This window comes from Triticum urartu, chromosome 3 (genome assembly GCF_003073215.2).
Source record: "Triticum urartu cultivar G1812 chromosome 3, Tu2.1, whole genome shotgun sequence".
NCBI classification, from domain to species: Eukaryota; Viridiplantae; Streptophyta; class Magnoliopsida; order Poales; family Poaceae; genus Triticum; species Triticum urartu.
The window spans coordinates 401712988-401718869 of record NC_053024.1 but is presented as its reverse complement, the minus strand read 5'-3'; positions in this window follow the sequence as shown (position 1 = coordinate 401718869).

Below are 5882 nucleotides of genomic sequence, written 5' to 3'. Positions count from 1 at the left end.
TGCCAGGGCATCCGCTTGCATGTTGTCGGCACGTGGTACATGAAGGAACTCACATCCTTCAAAATATCCATTGATTTGCTGGACGAGGAAACGATAGCTCGCCATGTTTGCATCTTTTGCGTCCCAGTCACCGGATGACTGTTGGACCACCAAATCCGAGTCGCCATAGCACAAGATCCAGCAGATGCCGAGTTCTTTGGCTAGCCGGAGCCCGTGTATGAGCGCCTCGTACTCGACCACATTGTTGGAGGCGGCAAAATGAATTTTCAATGTATACTTGAGCTTGTCGCCCTCGGGAGAGGTGAGGACGATGCCGGCTCCCAAGCCGGTGTGCATCTTGGACCCATCGAAGTGCATCCGCCAGTGAGTGGAGTCGGGAGCCGGTGGCTGGTATTGGGTTTCAGCCCAATCGACGAGGAAGTCGGCCAGTGCCTGGGACTTAATGGTGGTGCGGGGTTGGTAGAAGATCGCGTAGGGGGCCAGCTCAATGGCCCATTTGGCCACTCGGCCGGATGCATCCCGGCTGCCTATGATCTCGGCAAGCAGGGCAGTACATACGACCATAATGGGGTGCTCTTGAAAATAGGGCTTGAGCTTCTTGGCAGCAAAGTACACACCATAGCACATCTTCTGGTAGTGTGGGTAGTTCTGCTTCGAGGTGGATAAGACTTTGCTTAAATAATACACCGGCCTCTGAACCGGCTGAGCCCGGCCTTCTTCTGGGCGTTGGACTACGATGACAGTGCTGACCACCCGTCTAGTAGCGGCAATGTAAAGGAGCATGGGCTCCTTTTTAGCCAGTGCCACCAAGACAGGTGGCGTGTTCAGCATCTTCTTTAGCTCGTGGAAGGCTTGGTCCGCCTGGTCGTTCCACTTGAAATGAGTGGACTTCTTCATGAGTCGGTAGAGGGGGAGGGCCTTCTCTCCGAGCCGGCTGATGAAGCGGTTCAGGGAAGCCAAGCATCCGGTGAACTTCTGGACATCCCGCAGCTTGGTGGGAATCTCCATTCTCTCTATGGCCTTGATCTTTATTGGGTTGCACTCGATGCCGCGTTCGAAGACCAGGAAGCCCAGGAGCTGGCCGGCTGGTACTCCGAACACGCATTTCTCGGGGTTGAGCTTGATTTGGAATCGGCGCAAGTTTTCAAATGTTTCTCTGAGGTCTTCCAGCAAGGTGCCGCGCGTCGGATGCGGGCTTGTCAGAGATGCGAGCCTTGCCAAGAAGATCGGCAAGGCAGCTCGCCGCGCAGGCGTCGGCGACATCTTGCAGCGTGTCGGGGCAAGCGCCATCGGGCGAGCCAGGCTGGCTACGCACATTGGGAAGGAAGAGGGTTCCTGTCCAGAGCAGGTCTCCGGACGATGGTGCACCTGGCCCCACGGTGGCGCCAAATGTCGGGTGGTTGGTGCGACATGTGCCAATGGATGGCTTATCATTGTGGGAGCCAATAAAACATCACCGATGCCTGGAAACGGGCTAAGGCGAAGACATGCACGCCGGCGAATCGTACCCAGCTTCAGGGCTCTCCGTGGAGATAACACCCCTAATGCTGCTCTGCGGGGTCTCCGCAAGATCACTAGCTCGGTGGGTTGCTACAGAATGCTCCTTGAGCTGTTCGGTGAAAGGATGAGGGAGGGCCAGGCTAGCCCGCTCCTCTTCTCCTTGGAGCATCTAAAATCTATCCAAAGAGTGACCCCCCTGCATGGGAACCCTGGGGGGTTTATATAGGCCTACCCCCCAGGGGTACAATGGTAATTCGGCTGGGCATGGGCCCCAGCCGTCTGTGTCTACGCCCGCCGGCTTCTCCGCCGACTGGTGGGGCCCGCGACTGGTAGGCCCGCCGGCTGCCGACCCTTTGGCCGACAGGCCGGCCCCACCACTCGGGGGTCTTGTCGGGGGCTGGTTACTATTACCTTGCCCCTGGTGACGATGGCTTTGTCGTGGTAAGCATGGCCACAGTGCCGCCGCGAGGCAGCTCATCACTGTAGCCTTACCTTCTCTTGTCTCCTTAATGAAGCACCTCCTTGGAGGGAGAGAGCTGGCTGGCTGTTGGAAGCCGGCCATACCCCTGGCCGACTGTGGGAAGCCTGGCCGCCTTCGGGATCTCCCTGACCGAGGGGGCCCGCCACCCACGGATCTCACTGACCCCTCGCCGTGGGTGACGTCACGATCATCGTGGAAAAAGTGCCACGCCGGATGGGGATGGCCGCCCCGTACGGTGCACTGTGGCCATGCGTGCGCCGGGATTCGGGGGTGGCAGGTCTTACTATAGCCACGCCCCGTCTTGTCGTCGTTATGTGGGTGCAGACTCTGAGGGCAAGATCTTAGCCGCCTGCTGAGGGGCTGGCTCCTAGGAGTCGGCCCTTTTATGGCCGGCTTCTGGAAGTCGGCCTTCTCGTGGTCTTGTTTCTCAAGGATTTGAGGGATGGGCTGCCTTTTCGCAGCCGGCTTGAGAGGTAGCCGGCTGGGGGAAGACGGCCCCATGTCTTGGAAGCTTGGAGGCTTGTTCGGCCTATAATTTTTCTGAAGTGCCAGGGGAAGCCGGCTAGGCTACCCGTGGTCATTTACTCCGACAATGATGTGGCGAGAGCCGGTCAGCTACTCGAGGGTTACAAATCGTTGGAGATTTTTTCTGTGTTACGCGAGAGATTGGTACTTCCCGATCAGATGAAGACAGTACTCTGGCTTAAACCAGGGGCTGTGCCCATGCTTTATTATAAAACTCCTATGGCTAAGTCAGGGCGTTAAAGCCATAAAGTCGGATTGCCTTGTTCGTTGCGCTAAACTACTCCTTCAAGGACCATGTAATTGGATCAAGATTGTTTAGATTCCATCCCGAACACCTCCGTACTATCTACGTGAGGGCAGAAGCCGATGACTGGCCAACCCTCAGATTACACACAACACGGCCGCACAGGAGGAAACAATTCAAAGCATAAATTAAATTACTTTACAAAAGTTGGCTTTGTTCCCATAATACAAGACAAAGGCAACATGAATACATCTATTCAAATAAAATGTCCAACAAACATTGCGCCGCTACAAATCGAGACCCTTCTATGACATCCTCGAAATATCACTTGGGGGTGCGGTGCTCCTTGCCCTCTGGTGGCCCGCTGGCGACTTCAACAACGTTCATCTTCGCCCACCACATCTTGCAGCGAGCGAAAGCCATATGGGCACCTTCAATACATACGGAGCGCTTGATAACGTGCAGCCGAGGACAGGGGTTCACCATCCGCGTCACGAGTCCAAAGTAGCTGCTAGGCATAGCCTCAGCTGGCCACAACCGGATTATTAAATCCTCAATGGCTAGTCTGGCCACCCTATGCAGCTCCACCAGCTGTTTCAGCTGATCGGTGAAGGACATGGGATGCTCTGGTGCCGCATACTGCGACCAGAAGAGCCTCTCTGAAGAACCCCCTCCTTCGTCTTGTTAGAACTCCACGGCGTTTGATACACTGCGTGGCAAATCCGCAAAAGCACCTGGGGAACTCCAAAATCGGTTTAGTAAAAGGTACTGCTTCTCCGCATACTTGCTTTGCATCTTAAATGCCTTACCCGCCGCGATCTTCTTGGCCTCCTGGATCTCCTGGAGGGTGGCCTGGGCCTCATTCTGTGCAGTCTCCACACTCTGACGAGCCTTGGCGAGTTCGGTCCCTCGAACCGACGCATCCTGCTCCAAGGCCTCACACTTTTTCACAGCATCCTGGAGCTCCTGGTGGACTTCTTTGACCCAGGCATTTAGCATCTTACGGGTGGCTTGCTGCTAGACAGCCTGCTCCTTGGCCTTGCCCAGGGACTTCCTCAGGGCCTCGACCTCGGTCGCGGCTTCTGCACATATCACAATATCGCTGTCAATACACATCGCTTATCCTTTCCCGAACATATAGCAAGTCATTCCTCACCTTGCTTCTCCTGGAGCCGAACTTTAAACTCGCCGAGCTCGTTCTCGGTCCGCTCCAACCTCCGCTTTAGCTCAGAGACCTCGGCAGAATGCGAGGTCGCGGCCAACAGGGACGCCTGCTTAACGATACATATTCAGTCAGCCTCTTATAATTAAGGATTGACCCCCTGTCCGGTTCTCCTTGCCGAACACCGGACATCGTCTCAGGGGCTACGAACTATACGGGGTTTTTCTCTTTCTTGCCTCAAAACCTGTTAACAAGTTGCTGCAGGCTTCATTCAGTCCACTCCTGGCAGACTGAACCTTCTCAATCACCGCACCCATAAGGATACAGTGCTCATCGACGATGGAGGCGCTTCGTAGCTCCCCCATCAGGTCATCTGGCGCTCCTGGATGGACAGGAGCCACCGGTGGAGGCGACGCACCGCCCTCCTTCAAAGGGGGCTGCTCGCCCGACTCCGGAGCCATATTGGTCTCCAGAATCATATTCGGCTGAGTTCCGAATTGGATACGGCCCTCTTCGCCAGTCTCCATGGGGATTGCCTCGCCGTGTGTCCGGTAGTGGAGGTCCTGCCTTGTGGCGCCTCCCGGACAACGTCCTGGGCACCTCCCCTCGGAGCGGTCCTTCGGGATAACACTTTGGTATCGTCCCTGGCCCCGGGGGAGTAAGAAGGCGGTGGCGACATGCTCGCCATCTCCGATGGAGCCAACGAACCTCCAGATGAGGATCGCTGGATAAGGTCGCAGGCCGGACTACAATAGTGTGGGTTAACCATGTTAGAATAATAAAAAGAAAGGGTAGATATGCGCATGAATAAGCCATGTCACTTACGATGCGGCCTAGGGCCTAGTACGGGGGTGACGTTCCGGACTACTGTCAGCGTCCCACGTGGTGTTGACCGCTAGGGCGCCCTTCCCCTTTTTGGGCGCTTTCACCTCCAGATGTGCCAAGGCCACCCTCTTCTTCTTCCTCTCCTCGGGAGGAGGGTTGTTTCCCTCCTCCTCCTCTTCTTCGTCATTATTCTCAGGGACAAAGGAATGGGCCTCGTCGTCTTCGGACGTCGCGTCCGAAGTGCCCTTGCGACGGGCACCACTCTTAGCCCCCTTGGCCTTCTTCTCCGGTGCCGTATATGGCGCCGGCACCAGCATCTTCGCCAGGCGTGGGATGACTGGTTCTTCGGGCAACGGAGCCAGACACTGGATCCACTTCGCCCTCTCCACACAGTCCTAAGGAAGAAATACTAAAATCTCAGACATCATCCTGGAAACATTTATGTTGGGAGTATATCAAAAGTAACATACCTCATTGGCGGGGCGGTTACAATTGTGACCACGGCCTGAGTTCGTGGCCGGTGGCTTCTCGTTGCCCTTAAAGAGCAGCTTCCAAGCCCCTTCGTGAGAAGTATCGAAGAGCCTTTTTAGGGTCTGGTGCTTCTTCGAATTGAACTCCCATAAAGTGTGGCTGCGGCGCTGGCACGGAAGAATCCGGCGGATTACCATCACCTGGATAACGTCAACGAGCTTGATGTCCTTGGTCACCATGCTTTGAACGCGCGTCTGCAGCGCTATCAGCTCGTCAGGTGCACACCAGTCCGGACTCTTCTCGACCCAGGAGGTGAGTCGCATGGGAGCGCTGGAGCGGAATTCAGCAGCTACGGCCCAGGTGGTGCCGCGAGGTTCTGTGATATAGAACCACTGCTTCTGCCATTCCTTTACTGTCTCCACAAAGGCGCCTTTGGGCCATGAGACGTTGGATAGCTTGCTCACCATGGCCCCTCCGCACTCTGCATGCTGGCCCTCCACCACCTTCGGCTTCGTTCGTTATGAGCTCGTTATGCTCGCGTTATCGTTAAGCTCGTTATCAATAAGCTCGTTAATATTAACGAGCTGAAACCTCTGTTAAGCTTGGTTCGTTATGAGCTCGTTATGCTCGCGAGCTTTCACGAGTACTCGTTAAGGTATAGACAACACAGTACA